Raw genomic sequence first — 17,787 nt, 5'->3', positions numbered from 1 at the left:
ATAGTTATATAGAGATACAAAAGATTTTTATATACTCTATATTCTGCAACTTTACTAAATTAATTAGTTCTAACAGTTTTGGGTTTTTGTTTTTGTTTTCTTTTTTGGTGGAATCTTTAGGGTTTTCTATGCATAATATATCATCTACAAACTGTGGCAATTTTATTTCCCCTTTTCCAACTTGCTTGCATATTCATTTCATTTTTTTTGCCTATTTGTTTTTGATAAGACTTCCAGCTTTATGTTAAATAATGTGGCAAAAGTGGACATCCTTTTCCTGATCTTAGGGGAAAAGCTTTCAGATTTTCACCATTAAGTATGGTGTTATCTGTGAACTTTTCATATATAGCCCTTATTATGTTGAGGTGTGTTTCCTCTTATATCCATTTGTTGAGAGTTAGTCATAAACTGATACTGAATTTTGTCAAATGCTGTTTCTGCATCTATTGAGATGATCATGTGGGTTTTACTCTGTATTACTTTAATGTGGTGTATCACATCGATTGATTTGTAGATACTGAACCATTCTTGCTTCCTTAGAATAACTTCCATGTAATCATGGTATATGATTCTTTTAATGTATCATATAATTTATTTTATTATTATTTTGTTGAAGATTTTCACATCTCTGTTATGGTATATAGACCTGTAATTTTCTTTTCTTATATTATCCTTTTTTGGTTTTGGTACCAAGGCAATACCAGCCTTGTAAAACAAGTTTGGAAGTGTTCTCTCTCCTACTATTTTTGGGAGAGATTTAGAAAGATTGGTAGTAATTCTTTGAATGTTTGGTAGAACTGACCAATAAAACTTTCTGGTTCTGGATTTTGGTTTTGTGGGAGGTTTTTGATTAGTGATTCAATCTTCTTACATGGCAAAACCAATACAGTATTGTAAAGTAAAATAAAGTAAAAATATTTTTTTTTAAAAAATTTAATAAATAAATAAATAAATTTATGTATGTTTTTGTGCAGAAGTATGACTAAATATACAGGCAATCTTTATTTTAAAGTGTTATTATGATTAAAACTTATTTTGCTTATGTCTATTTGAACCTAATTTTCTGTACTAAACACATTTTATACCGAGAAAGTTAACTTTAATTAAAATTATATTCAAAAAATAAAATGCAGTTTATACACAAAAGTATGTACATATATATGGAATACATACATGTGTTTTTGTATGTATGTATAAATGCCTAGAGTGGGTCTTGGAAATCAACTAATTCAGAACTCTAGTGGAGAAATTAAAAAACTTTCTCCAGGTCAAACAGCCTAATTATAAAAATCTTCAGATTTGAGTATAGCCTCTTTTCAATTCTATTACATAAATAAAGTACATTTTTAAAATTAATTTTCTCTACATAAATATATATGTTTATGCATATATATGTGTGTGTATATATATATATATACATCTCCTACAAAATTAGGTTGTCTGGTACTTGAAGGTAAGGACTTAAATACTATTTTAAACAAACAGTAAGTAAAATAATATTCTACTTTTAAAAACATATTTCATTGCAAGTTACTGTCAAGGTTTGCTGTATACCCAATGGCCACAAGTCTAGTTTGTTCACATAGCATTTCTTCTTAAGGTCTGTAAAAACTGATTAGAAGGGTTGTCAGTCAGAGTGATTAGTGTATAGACTCAAACTCAAAATGATAACAACATGACAATATTATTCAAAACCATATAATAACATTTTCTATTCTAAATATTCAACTAAAGAATCTTGGAATGAATTCACTGATACATCAGATGCCTAGAAAAATTTTTAACACAGTTAACAGGAATGAATTTATTGCCATAACTCAGATATTATAACTTCAGTGTACCATACATAGGTCTGGGGGAAAATATAGATTTGGAATTATCTTAATAAAACTTGCTCATATAAACCTATATCTCTAGTAAATACAAAACAGATGTGCTAATGTCTCCTAAGGTAAATGCATAATGGACAAAGATAACATTTTTTCCACAATAACATTTTATTTCTTTCACCTGTTCATCTTTTATGCACCTGTGTCTTGTTGGCAGTTTGCTCAGTTTGAATTTGGGCAACATAAGTATCAACACAGTGTAACTACTATTTTCTCTTGTGTGTTTTATATTGTTCATAAACTGTTTTCATAGATGTTGTGTGCCCTTATAATTATATTGAGAGTCAAGCTTGTAGTTATATATAGCTTTTTCTTGACTTTCTCAATTTTTCATCAAAATGAATAAAGTTGTCAGAACACCCTAAAATGAGCTGATATACTTTTAACAATTTTAAAATACTTTGCTTTTGGTGAATTCGATATTTTTAAAGATTTGTTTCACATTTTTAATATTGCTTGACCTCTGCAGCTATAAATTCAGTAAGCCTCTTTTGTTCACAGGAAGGGCAAGAAGAAATGTTTTTCTATTGACTTTAAATCTTGTTATTCACTATCACAATCATTATGCTTATGTATGAGTAACATTTTCTGTCCAATACCCTGGGTTCAAGTTATTGAATTCTTAAAGAAAGGAAAAGGTAGAAAATGTAGAGTATTTTCTCTATAAATATAAATAAATTATGCCATAAATTATGTCCACTTAAGTCCAGATTAAATGTTTCTGCTGAGCCCTATTATTTATTTACTATTGTTAATATTTAAAACTGACCTACAAATGATAATAGAACTGTACACAGAGAAGCTACAGTAGTCATATATTTTCACATGTTATGTCATATGCAATTTGAATTCTAGAAAGTAAATAAAATGTAACCATGAAATTAAACTACCAAAATGCAAAGCCATCAACTAAGCTTCTAAACAGAGAAAAATAATATGTTGTTTGTCATGGAAAAACATGACAGAGTAATTTTACTGTTATTTTCTATTATATAATTGTATGTTGATAACATATCCAAAGCCCTTTCACCTAGAATAGGGAAAGAATGAACTTACATGATATTATACATGAAGGGACTTATGTTAGCTAATAATAACACATTAAGTAAAGTATATAGAGAAGACAATTTTTATCTTGTTTAAAAATTTCTCTGGACAGCCTAAATGTAGCCTGACCAAAAAATAGGGATAATATCTGTATAATTTGTCAAATTTATTGTATATCCTTTAAAGATAAACTATTCTTATAGCCCAAATGTGTCATCATATACTATCTATATATGAACATGTGTACCCACCATGTCATATAAATAATATTCCTTTTATGACTATTATCTCTACTTATTCATAAATCCTCATTATGAAATACAAATTTTAAATTTTATGATTGGAGCTCATTCATTAAAAAGTACTTTGAAGTGCACTATGTTATTTACACGGAAGTGCTTCAGTGTTTTTAAATTTGGGCATATTTAGCAGGAGAAACGGAGAAGGCAATGGAACCCCACTCTAGTACTCTTGCCCAGAAAATCCCATGGATGGAGAAGCCTGGTAGGCTGTAGTCCATGGGGTCGCTATGAGTTGGACACAACTGAAAGACTTGGCTTTCACTTTTCACTTTCATGCATTGGAGAAGGAAATGGCAACCCACTCCAGTGTTCTTGCCTGGAGAATCCCAGGGACGGGGGAGCCTGGTGGGTTTCTGTCTATGGGGTCGCACAGAGTTGGACACGACTGAAGTGACTTAGCAGTGGCAGCAGAGCAGCAGCAGGAGAAAAATGACAGTATCATAAATGACAATCTTTAGTTTTTTAATGGAAAATTAATACTTTTTTACTCAATAATGCCCTATCATCTTGAAAACTTGAGAATATTTTACTACAATAAATCGTGTGCAATTCCTTTACTCAGTTTTCTATTTTTAAGGTTGCAGTGGCAATGGAATACTTTCACTGTTCCAATAGTTATTTTGCTTATTTGTTAATTATTTAACTTAATTAGCCTAATTTCTTACTGCTATAGATCAGTGTTGTCCAATATAATACATGTGACTATTTGCATTAAAAATTAAACTTTAATAGGATTTAAAAGTAAGTTCTTCAATCTTACTTGAAATATTTAAAGTTCTCAGTAGTCACATGTGACTAGTGACTACCCTATTAAACAGCACCAAAGTTTTCCATCACTTTCAAAGTTTATTGAACAGCACTGCTCTAGATTATTTATATCCTTCTCTTAAAGGACAAGTTCCACACCTTCCATTTCATGCCTCATGTTAAAAAGAAGCAAATATAAAAGTGTGTATGGTATTAAGATTTAACATGAAATAGTGCAACAGATAAGAGTTTCACTTGTTTTTCATTATATGGATAATCTTGGTAATTTACTCTACATAATTCACTTTCAATATCCTACAAAATGAGACTGAAAAAAGCAGTATGTTTGGATTATTATTGTTTGTATTATATAATCTATATTAAGTATAAAACATATGGTCAGGCATCTAGTAGCATTTAGTCAATCTTTGTTCTTAAAATATCTACTGTAGTTATTAGTACTTTACTCAGATGATGAAATTTTAGTGGTTTATGCAAACTCATTATTATAATATCATATCCTCTTTTCTGCCTTTTTCTATTTTTAAATTTTGCTTTTACCCCTTTGGGATACATCAACAAGTGCTGTGAGGGGAAAAAAAAAAATCATTTCAGCCCATTTTGGATTCTGAACAAATGTTATTCATATAGCCCATGGAGGGTATTTAAGCTTGAATAAGCTAGTCAGAAAATTGAAACTAGTATTATAGTATCATGAAATTATTAGCTGGTCTCCAGCTTATTCAACAGAAGCCATAAAAAATAGATAAGGGATTTCTAAACAACCTCACAGTAAATGTGAAGTCTTCTTAATCATATACCTGCCCAGCCCTTTACACCAGTGGCCTTTGATACACTGCACTTACCATGAGTGTACAGTATATCTCCCTTGTATAATAAATAATTCCTTGCATACTCACTTAAGCATCAGAGCTTAGCACCAGATGTGTTGCTCTTTTCGTGCTGAATCTTGTACTGCTTTTCAAAAGGCAACAGTAGATTGGTTGTTTATGCACGGACTGAGAACAATTTTCTGTTTTGTTCAAAAGCACACCACTCTAACCATAAAAGCTAGAATGAAGTATTTGCTTTTATTTCATCAAATTCTACTGAATTATTCAGCAGTTTAGGATGTATTTAGTCTATATAGAAAGGGTAAGTCTAGAATGCTAATCTTATTCAGTTAGAGTAGGTATTAAGTACTGGGATTTGAATCATTCTACCATATTTAATTTACTGCCTACAGGGGCCAGATCTGTTTTGAGTATATCCTAGTGAAGACCTGATTTAGGAGGCTCTCTGCTATGCATTCTTCAAAGCAATTAGTGAAAACAATCCAATTTAAAGTACAGTTGTTGGGATTAACATATACACACTACTGTATATAAAATAGATAACCAACAAGGACCTATACATAGCAAAAGGAACTATACTGAATATTTTGTTATAATCTATAAAGGAAAAAATATGAAAACGAATGTGTTTATCTATTGTACAACTCAATCACTGTACTGTACACCTGAAACTAACATGACACTGTACATCAACTATACTTCAATTAAAAAAGTAAATGAAAAATAAAGAACATTTGTTAAAACAAGAAGACATTTTCAAATAAAATGTTAAATCTTCTGTGCTATGATATTATTTGTAATATATATACATATGAACATATACCACAGACTCTCACTTCAGTTATATATATCTAAATTCTATTATCTTGACCCAATAAAATTTCTCCATTTCTACTGTATATATTTTCTTCCATTTGCTGGACATTGTATCAGAATTACTTCTGATTTTCTTAAAGTTAAGGTAAAGATGTTTTATTTTGCGTCATTCAGGCTCCCATGATAGAACCTTAGCCTAGAAGTAAAAAGAGATGGGTTTGAGTCCCAGACCTTGCTCTCTAGGTCATTCATAGATCTCAGTTTGTTTATCCAAGATTCTTTCCAGAAAAAGTAATATGTAAACATATGATCACTTTTCCAATTTGCTCACTATTCTTATTTCAGTCTCTTGCTAGTAAATCACAATTGAACAGATTCTTCACTGGAGATAGTTTGGAGCTAGGATTTCTAGATACTGGTTTTCTTAGGGAACAGGACTAGAAATGAAAAGGAAAGAAAACTGGGGAACTCATCACAAAACAAACTATTTCTATTACTATGAGTAGATAAACATAGACTGAATTCCAGTGCATTAGCTAAATCTTGACTTGCATTTTTCTTTTCTACTAATCTGTACCCAGAATAACCAATGAACACATCTAGGAATTTAAAACCTGGGACTGATTATCCTCTTTGCCTTTTCCAATTAAATATGTTTATATTTATGAGGAATTTTTTTTCTTTCTGGATTTAACTTTTCCATAGGGTATGAAAATCTGAAAATAAGTTAATGTAGTTTGTATTTATATTGAATGCTGCTGCTGCTGCGGCTGCTAAGTCGCTTCAGTCGTGTCCGACTCTGTGCGACCCCATAGATGGCAACCCACCAGGCTCCCCGTCCCTGGGATTCTCCAGGCAAGAACACTGAAGTGGGTTGCCATTTCCTTCTCCAATGTATGAAATTGAAAAGTGAAAGTGAAGTTGCTCAGTCGTGTCCAACTCTTAGCGACCGCAAAGACTGCACCCCACCAGGCTCCTTCCTCCATGGGATTTTCTGGGCAAGAGTACTGGAGTGCGGTGCTATTGCCTTCTCTGATATCTGTACTGAATGATTTTAACTCAATTCTTTCAGTAGTAAATCTGCTAATATCACATAGTATGGATGCAAAGATGATCCAGAGTTAGATTTCAAAATCCAATAGGATTGTGATAATCATATAATATTATTATTACTCATGATGACTTTTCCAATTAAGTTTTACAAAAAATCCATATTTTTCCCCCATGGGAGAGAAAATATAATAACTGTAACATGGATCAAGATGTACTATTTGTTAAAATATTTTCCTTTTTGGCTATTTGTACCATTCACTTTATGTCACTTATTAGCTCTATATTTCATAGCTAAAATTATTAACTAGCTAAAGAAAAGAACAGCAAGTTCCTTTAAATCATCAGTTAGAAAACCATCAGTGTCTATCACTCAAATGGCTAGTATGAACTCTTGCTTTTTCTACTTCTGCTTCGTCCATCTGGAATATTTTACTTATAGTATTTGTCTTGCCTTTGGTTTTTGTGTTTCTGTGTAACCTGGCATCTGATTTTTGATTTTCTTGTTAGTCTGATATTCTAGTATTTATATATTATGAATTCTTGCCATGTTTAGCCCATTCATTGAGAGTACGACAGTCATATTGGCATAAACAGTAAAAAGCCATTAATATGCTTCTACCAAATCTGGAGCCTAGTACTTTTCAGATCTACTTGGTACGTTTCCTCATGGTTGCAAACTCTGTGACTCTGGATTTAGATTCCTGTGTCCTTGAATGAGGGCTTGCCAAGTGGCAGTAGTGTTTAAGTGGTAAAGTAGTGGTATGTCTCCAGTGCAGAAGACATAAGACATGAGAGTTTGATCCCTGGGTCAGGAGGACCCCTGGAAGAGAGTATGACAACCCACTCTAGTTCTCTTGAGAATCCTATAGGCCAAAGAGCCTGGCATGCTATAGTCGGTAGTGTTGCAAAGAGTCAGACATGACTGAAATGACTTAGCATTTGGATAACATTTTCAGCCTCCTACTATTAGACCACAAGTTCAATGAAGGCAGGCATCTTGAATTTCTGTCTGTATCATGCTAATCACACACCAATATCAGTGAAACATATACTTCAATATTGAGATTCTAATCAATATATACGTAGTCACTTTAGTTTTCCTAAGTCATAACATCACTGAAAAACAAATGTTAATAATTTACTCAAAACCATTCAACTAATAAGTACTCTGGCCAGAACAAAACTTGAATGACTGATATTCTTACAACATAACTTTGGTCAGTCAGGAAAAAGAAATAAGAAATTCTTACAAATATCTGAAACATAAGAAATTATCCACATCAACAAAATGATGATATTTAATTTTCCTTGGAAACATGACATTGGCAGCTCTTAATATTTTTAAAAGTTTGAACTTTGAGTACAAATCCTGCCTCATCTTCCTCTTAGGTATATTACCTTAAACCTAATAGTTTAATCTCTTTCTGCTTCAGTGTTCTCATTTGTAAAATTAAATAAGAAAATGACCTTAAGACAACAATGTTTGATGTCTGCTAAATATTAAGCAGAACCAATACAATATTGTAAAGTAATTAGCCTCCAATTAAAATAAATAAATTTAAATTAAAAAAAATAAAAATAAATTTAAAAATAAAAAAGAATTTTATCTCTTTTTTTGACTGTGCCATGTTGCATGTGGGATTTTAGTTTCCTAACCAAGGTCCAAACCTGTGCCCCTGCAGTGGAAGTTTTGAGCCTTAATCACTGGGCTGCCAGAAAAGTCACAAGAATCTCATCTTCATATCATTTATTTTATTTATTTAAGATAGATTTATCCTGTATTTAAAAAGACACTGACTAATATCCAAACATGTTTACTTTTCTCTTATTATATTATATATTTATCCACCAAAAAAAGAAATACTAAATTTTTATCATTATTGACTCACACATTCCAACACAAATTTTTATTCTTCTGGAGTATAGATGATTCTTTCTATATCTAAGACATTATAAGTAGTATAAAATGGATTTCTGTGTCTAAATCTTTTGACTACCTGAAAGTAGACTTGAAGACTTATGTGTAATATTTTTATTCTTAGGTGTTACAGTTCATCTCTTGTTAATGACATCACCAATTTATTAGAGATGGTTGAATAATATAAGTTTAACATAAGTGAGAAAGCAAAAAAAAAAAAAAAATTCTGGCCTAGTAATTGAACTTTTATTCAAATTTACTTCTGGAAACATCACTTCAATAAAGTAAATACTAACTTCAGTTGCTCAGTCGTGCCCAACTCTTTGTGACCCCATGGACTAGAGCATGCCAAGCTTCCTTGTCCATCACTAAATCCTGGAGCCTACTCAAACTCATGTCCATCACACCAGTGATTTCATCCAACCATCTCATCCTCTGTCGTCCCCTTCTCCTCCTGTCTTCAATCTTTCCCAGCATCAGGGTCTTTTTGAATGAGTTGTTTCTGGTTTTTTCGAATGAATTGGTTCTGGTTTGGCCACCAGGTGGCCAAAGAATTGCAGTTTCAGTTTCAGCATTAGTCCTTCCAATGAATATTTAAGACTGAATTCCTTTAGGATGGACTGGTTGGATTTCCTTGCAGTCCAGTGGACTCTCAAGAGTTTTCTCCAACAACACATTTCAAAAGCATCAATTCTTCGGCACTCAGCTTTCTTTACAGTCCAACTGTCACATCCATATATGACCACTGGAAAAACCATAGCTTTCACTAGATGAAACTTTGTTGTTAAGTAATGTCTTTGCCTTTTAATATGCTTTAAATAGGTGACGTATGACCAATAGGTTGGTGATAGCTTTTCTTCCAAGGAGCAAGTGTGTTTTAATTTCATGGCTGCAGTCCATCAAGTCAGTGATGCCATCCAGCCATCTCATCCTTAGTCGTCCCCTTCTGCTTCTGCCCCCAGTCCCTCCCAGCATCAAAGTATTTTCCAATGAGACAACTCTTCGCATGAGGTGGCCAAAGTATTGGAGTTTCAGCTTTAGCATCAGTCCTTCCAAAGTAATCCCAGGGCTGACCTCCTTCAGAATGGATTGGTTGGATCTCCTTGCAGTCCAAGGGACTCTCAAGAGTCTTCTCCAATACCACAGTTCAAAAGCATCAATTCTTCAGCACTCAGCCTTCTTCAAAGTTCAACTCTCACAACCATACATGACTAGTGGAGAAAACATAGCCTTGACTAGACGGACCTTAGTGGGCAAAGTAATGTCTCTGCTTTTCAATATGCTATTTAGGTTGGTCATAACTTTCCTTCCAAGGAGTAAGCGTCTTTTAATTTCATGGCTGCAGTCACCATCTGCAGTGATTTTGGAGCCCCCCAAAATAAAGTCTGACACTGTTTCCACTGTTTCCCCATCTATTTCCCATGAAGTGATGGGACCAGATGCCATGATCTTTGTTTTCTGAATGTTGAGGTTTAAGCCAACTTTTTCACTCTCCTCTTTCACTTTCATCAAGAGGCTTTTTAGTTCCTCTTCACTTTCTGCCATAATGGTGGTGTCATCTGGATATCTGAGGTTATTGATATTTCTCCTGGCAATCTTGATTCCAGCTTGTATTTCTTCCAGTTCAGCGTTTCTCATGATGTACTCTGCATAGAAGTTAAATAAGCAGGGTGACAATATACAGCCTTGATGTACTCCTTTTCCTATTTGGAACCAGTCTGTTGTTCCATGTCCAGTTCTAACTGTTGCTTCCTGACCTGCATACAGATTTCTCAAGAGGCAGGTCAGGTAGTCTCAGATTCCTATCTCTCTCAGAATTTTCTACAGTTTATTGTGATCCACACAGTCAAAGGCTTTGGCATGGTCAATAAAGCAAAAATAGATGTTTTTCTGCAACTATCTTGCTTTTTCCATGATCCAGTAGATGTTGGCAATTTGATCTCTGGTTCCTCTGCCTTTTCTAAAACCAGCTTGATCAACAGGAAGTTCACGGTTCACGTATTGCTGAAGCCTGGCTTGGAGAATTTTGAGCATTACTTTACTAGCATGTGAGATGAGTGCAATTGTGTGGTAGTTTGAGCATTCTTTGGCATTGCCTTTCTTTAGGATTGGAATGAAAACTGACCTTTCCCAGTCCTGTGGCCCCTGCTGAGTTTTCCAAATTTGCTGGCATATTGAGTGCAGCACTTTCACAGCATCATCTTTTAGGATTTGAAATAGCTCAACTGGAATTCCATCACCTCCACTAGCTTTGTTCGTAGTGGTGCTTTCTAAGGCCCACTTGACTTCGCATTTCAGGATGTCTGGCTCTAGATGAGTGATATCACTTCATGGCAAACGGATAGGGAAACAGTGGAAACAGTGATTGACTTTATTTTGGGGTCTCCAAATTCAGGCATGACCTAAGTCAAATCCCTTATGATTATACAGTGAAAGTGAGAAATAGATTTAGGGGACTAGATCTGATAGATAGAATGCCTGATGAACTATGGAAGGAAGTTTGTGACATTGTACAGGAGACCGGGATCAAGACTATCCCCATGGAAAAGAAATGCAAAAAAGCAAAATGGCTGTCTGGGGAGGCCTTACAAATAGCTGTGAAAAGAAGAGTAGTGAAAAGCAAAGGAGAAAAGGAAAGATATAAGCATCTGAATGCAGAGTTCCAAAGAATAGCAAGAAGAGATAAGAAAGCCTTCCTCAGTGATCAATGCAAAGAAATAGAGGAAAAGAACAGAATGGGAAAGACTGGAGATCTCTTCAAGAAAATTAGAGATACCAAGGGAACATTTCATGCAAAGATGGGCTCAATAAAGGACAGAAATGGTATGGACCTAACAGAAGGAGAAGATATTAAGAAGAGGTAGCAAAAATACACAGAAGAACTGTACAAAAAAGATCTTTATGACCAAGATAATCATGATGGTGTGATCACTCACCTAGAGCCAGACATCCTGAAATGCGAAGTCAAGTGGGCCTTAGAAAGCATCTCTATGAACAAAGCAAGTGGAGGTGATGGAATTCCAGTGGAGCTATTTCTAATCCTGAAAGATGATGCTGTGAAAGTGCTGCACTCAATATGCCAGCAAATTTGGAAAACTCAGCAGTGGCCACAGGACTGGAAAAGGTCAGTTTTCATTCCAATCCCAAAGAAAGAAAATGCCAAAAATTATTCAAACTACCACACAGTTTACCCATGTCACAATCTATCAAATTAATGCTCAAAATTCTCCAAGACAGACTTCAACAATACAGGAATGCTGAACTTCCAAATGTTCAAGCTGGTTTTAGAAAAGACAGAGGAATCAGAGATCAAATTGCCAACATCTGCTGGATCATGGAAAAAGCAAGAGAGTTCCAGGAAAACATCTATTTCTGCTTTATTGATTATGCCAAAGCCTTTGACTCTGTAGATCACAATAAAATGTGGAAAATTCTGAGAGAGATGGGAATACCAGACTACCTCACCTGCCTCCTGAGAAACCTGCATGCAGATCAAGAAGCAACAGTTAGAACTGGACATGAAACAACAGACTAGTTCCAAATAGGAAAAGGAGTACATCAAGGCTGTATATTGTCACCCTGCTTATTTAACTTCTATGCAGAGTACATCATGAGAAATGCTGGGCTGGAAGAAGCACAAGCTGGAATCAAGATTGCCAGGAGAAATATCAATAAGCTCAGATATGCAGATGACACCACCCTTATGGCAGAAAGTGAAGGGGAAGTAAAAAACTCTTGATGAAAGTGGAAGAGGAGAGTGAAAAAGTTGGCTTAAAAATCAAGATTCAGAAAATGAAGATCATGGCATCCGGTCCCATCACTTCGTGGGAAATAGATGGGGAAACATTGGAAACAGTGTCAGACTTTATTTTGGGGGCTCCAAAATCACTACAGATAATGGTTGCAGCCATGAAATTAAAAGACACTTACTCCTTGGAAGAAAAGTTATGACTAACTTAGACAGCATATTGAAAAGCAGAGACATTACTTTGCCAACTAAGGTCCGTCTAGCTAAGGCTATGATTTTCCCATAGTCATGTATGGATGTGAGAGTTGGACTGTGAAGAAAGCTGAGTGCTGAAGAATTGATGCTTTTGAATTGTGGTGTTGGAGAAGTCTCTTGAGAGTCCCTTGGACTGCAAGGATAACAACCAGTCCATTCTGAAGGAGATCAGTCCTGGGTGTTATTTGAAGGACTGATGCTAAAGCTGAAACTCCAGTTCTTTGGCCACCTGATGTGAAGAGTTGACTCACTGAAAAAGACTGATGCTCGGAGGGACTGAGGGCAGGAGAGAAGGGGATGACAGAGGATGAGATGGCTGGATGGCATCACCGCCTCGCTGGACATGAGTTTGAGTGAACTCCAGGAGTTGGTGATGGACAGGGAAGCCTGGCATGCTGCAATTTATGGGGTCGCAAAGAGTCGGACCTGACTGAGCGACTGAATTAAACTGAACTGAAATCACTGCAGAAGATGACTGCAGCCATGAAATAAAAAGACACTTACTTCTTGGAAGAAAAGCTATGAACAACCTAACAGCAAATTAAAAAAATCAGACATTAAAAATTTGGCATTGTTTTGCCAACAAATTTCCCACTAGTCAAAGCTATAGTTTTTCCAGTAGTTATGAATGGATGTGAACATTGTGCTATAAAAAAAGGTGAGCATCACAGAATTGATGACTTTGAACTGTGATGTTAGAGAAGACTCTTAAGGGTCCCTTGGACTGCAAGAAGATACAACAAGTCTATCCTAAAGGAAATCAATCCTGAGTATTCATTGGAAGGACTGGTGCTGAAGCTGAAACTCCTATACTTTGGCCACCTGATGCAAAGAATTGACTCATTCAAAAAGACCCTGATCCTGAAAAAGATTGAAGGTGAGAGGACAAGTGGACAACAGAGGATGAGATGACTGTGTGGCATACTGACTCAATGGACATGAGTTTGAATAAACTCCAAACATTGGCGATGGACAGGGAGGCCTGGCATGCTGCAGTCCATGGGGTTGCAAAGAGTTGGACACAAATGAACAGAACTGAACTGAGTACAGCACTTTCACAGCATCATCTTTTAGAATTTGAAATAGCTCTACTAGAATTCTATCACTTCAAATAGCTTTGTCTGTAGTGATGCTTCCTAAGGCCCACTTGACTTCACATTCCAGGATGTCTGGCTCTAGGTTAGTGATCACACCACCGTGGTAATCTGAGTCATGAAGATCTTTTTTGTATAGTTCTTCTGTGTGTTGTGCCACCTCTTCTTAATATATTTTGCTGCTGTTAGGTCCATACGATTTCTGTCCTGTATCGAGCCCATCTTTGCATGAAATGTTCCCTTGGTATCTCTAATTTTCTTGAAGAGAATCTAGAGTTTCCCATTCTATTATTTTCCTCTATTTTTCTGCTTTGATCACTGAGGAAGGCTTTCTTATCTCTCCTTGCTCTTCTTTGGAACTGTGCATTCAAATGGGTATATCTTTGTTTTTCTCCTTTTCCTTTAGCTCCTCTTCCTTTCTCAACTATTTTTAATTCCTCCTCAGATAACCATTTTGCCTTTTTGCCTTCTTTTTCTTGGAAATGATCTTGATGCCTGCCTCCTGTAGAATGGCATGAGCCTCTGTCCATAGTTCTTTAGGCACCCTGCCTGTCAGATCTAATCCCTTAGAATTTATTTGTCACTTCCACTGTATAATCATAAGGGATTTGATTTAGGTCAAACCTGAATGGTCTAGTGGATTTCCCCACTTTCTTCAATTTAAGTCTGAATTTGGCAATAAATTCATGATCTGAGCCATAGTCAGCTTCTGGTCTTGTTTTTGCTGACTGCATAGAGATTTTCCATCTTTGTCTGCAAAGAATAATCAATCTGATTTTGGTGTTGACCATCTGGTGATGTCCATGTGTAGAGTCTTCCCTTGTGTTGTTGAAAGAGGATGTTTGCTATGTCCAGTGTGTTCTCTAGGCAAAACTCTATTACCCTTTTCCCTGCTTCATTCTGTACTCCAAGGCCAAATTTGCCTGTTACTCCAGGTATCTCTTGACTTCCTACTTCTGCATTCCATGCTCCTATAATGAAAAGGGCATCTTTTGGGGGTGTTTGTTCTAGAAGGTCTTGTAGGTCTTCATAAAACTGTTCAACTTCAGCTTCTTCAGCATTACTGGTTGGGGGCATAGACTTGGATTACTGTGATATTGAGTGGTTTTCCTTGGAAACGAACAGAGATCATTCTGTCATTTTTAGATTACATTCAAGTACTGCATTTTGGACTCTTTTGTTGACTACAATGGCTATTCCATTCTTCTATGGGATTCTTGCCCACAATCGTAGATATAATGGTCATCTGAGCTAAATTCACTCATTCCAGTCCATTTTAGTTCAGTGATTCCCAAAATGTCGATGTTGACTCTTGCCATCTTCTGTTTGACCACTTCCAATTTGCCTTGATTTCATGGACCTAACATTCCAGGTTCCTATGCAATACTGCTTCTTACAGCATTGGAAGCTTTACTTCCATCAACTGTTACATCCACAGCTGGGTGTTGTTTTAGCTCTGGCTCCATCTCTTCATTCTTTCTGGAGTTTTTCCTCCACTCTTCTCCAGTGGCATATTGGGCACCTACTGACCTGGAGAGTTCATCTTTCATTGTCATATCTTTTTACCTTTTCATAATGTTCATGGGGTTCTCAAGGCAAGAATACTGAAGTGGTTTGCCATCCTTTTTCCAGTGGACCATGTTTTGTCAGAACTCTCCTCCATGCATGTCTGTCTGGGATGGCCTTACCCGGCATGGCTCATAGCTTCATTGAGCTAGATCAGGCTGTGGTCCATGTGATCAGTTTGGTTAGTTTCCTGTGATTGTGGTTTTCATTCTGTCTGCCCTCTGATTGATAAGGATAAGTGGCTTATGGAAGCTTCCTGATGGGAGAGACCGACTGAGTGGAAATCTGGGTCTTCTTCTGCTGTGTGGGACCATGTTCAATAATACAGTTAAAAAAAAAAAAAAGAGGTAATACTAGCAAAACTCTAATTATGTTCATAAATGTAGTATTTAATCCCATCACAATAATACTGTCTTTAACATTTACTATTCTACCGTGATAGATTAAGTTTGGCAAACAACTCTGTTAGAAGTAGTTTTCTATTTATCATGTTCAGCTTTATGAGATTTCCAAGAAAAGAGGAGTTAAAAGTTTGACTAACTCAAAACCAGCAGAAATTTTATTGCCTTTTTTTTTTTTTGTATTCTTAACTGGTACTTATTTCAGAGGAATGAGTACTAAAAGACAGATATTCCTTTTTTTTTTTTCTTTATTTTTCTTTTCCTTAGCTAGAAAACTTACTATTAATCAAAAGTAACATATATGCTAAGTAATACTACCTGGAAAATTTAAAACTATATACTTTTCTTGCCTTATCTTTTTTAATTCCATCATCTTTGAAAACAAGAAACAAGAGATATAGTTCTTATTACTTTAGTTTAGCATAGAATGGGTTATCATTCAAACTAGTTAGCATAAAAAATAGATGTTTTCTCTTCAAATGTCTAGGTTTGTATTTTAAGATAAATGTCCTCTGAATTTATTTGGCTTAAATTCCCATTTGCTATTATAATTCCTCTTTTACATCCTAAAGAAGAATTTTTGTGTAATTTAGGTAAGAATATATAGAAATGTAAATAAAATGTTAATGTAATGACAAAGTAGATATACCTTTCTAATATTTTCAGATGAGCCAGAGTATTATTAATATTTTGGCAACAAACATAGTGTTTTACATTTAAATTGTTCAACCAAAGAATAGTTCACCATAAGCAACTTACATGTTTTCTTTGTGGAATGGAACATCCACATAATGGAACATTAAAACTCTGTATTAATGGAAAGGAATATTTAAAATGATGAGGCTTAAACATTTTAGAATGATGTTAAATTCTGGAATGTCTAAACAAATCTAAGTCTGCTCTCCTTCACCAAAATAAAAATAAAATTATTGTTGAAGTAAAGCCTAAACTAAACAACAATAACAAACTTGTGCTTCATATTAACAGAATCTCACTTACAAAATATATATAAAAGCATGATCATAACTAATATGTGTATGGATGAGTGCATGCTCAGTCATTTCTGACTCTTTGTGACCCCATGGACTGTAACCCTCCAGTCTCTTCTATCCATGGAAAGTTCTGGGCTGGAATACTGGAGTGAGTTGCCATTTCCTTCTCCAGGAAATCTTCCTGACCCAAGAATCAAACCAACATCTCTTGCATTGGCAAGTGGCTTCTTTACCACTGTGCCTCCAAAGAAGCCCAATAACTAGAAGACTGGGAAATTATGTTTGTTTGGATAAATACTTGCCTTAAACAGGAGTTACTTTAGAAACATTTTCCTGACTCTCAACTTAATGAAATAAAGCAAGCAAAAATATCTCAGGATTGGCTATATCATTATGCATATGTATGTGTGTATGTATGTGCTGTGTGCTAAATCAGTTCAGTCATTTTTTACTTTTTGCGACCCTGTGGACTGTAGCTCACCAGACTCCTCTGTCCATGGGATTCTCTATATTATATATAGAATTTATTCTATATATATATAATGCACTTGGTTTTGCTACATGTGTTCATATTAAAATTTCTTCAGCAGATTATACTAATTTGTGAAATGATTATTGATAAAAATTGTTCAGTATTAATCTTTATAAAACAAAATATTTCAGTATTTAGAGTGCAAAAGAAAGCCCAATATATACAGTAGCTATATATTTTTAAAGGGACATTATTTTTAGAAACAAAGTGGTTGGTAACTCTGGGAGTTATGCAATCATATTCCACATTTGAAATTAAACTTCTGAGGATTAATTAAAATATGTTTAAGAAAAAAGTCACGACAACATACTAAAAATATTTTCACCATGGGCTTAATGATTTGAATGAAGGAAGCAATTATACAAAAATACATTTTATAATAAGCAGTAGAATTTCATGGGACATAAATAATATGTGAAGTTCAATTAAATCCGGAAAGCCTCCATGTGAATTCATTACTTTAAGTTTTCTATGCTCTTATATTTTAATGCTTACCTATCTTTGAATTTAGATTATTTTAAAAACATGTTATAATCATTCACTGAGAACATGTCAAGGACATTTTTTATTTTT

This window comes from Budorcas taxicolor, chromosome 12 (assembly GCF_023091745.1).
Source record: "Budorcas taxicolor isolate Tak-1 chromosome 12, Takin1.1, whole genome shotgun sequence".
NCBI classification, from domain to species: domain Eukaryota; kingdom Metazoa; phylum Chordata; class Mammalia; order Artiodactyla; family Bovidae; genus Budorcas; species Budorcas taxicolor.
This window is presented reverse-complemented; position numbering follows the sequence as displayed.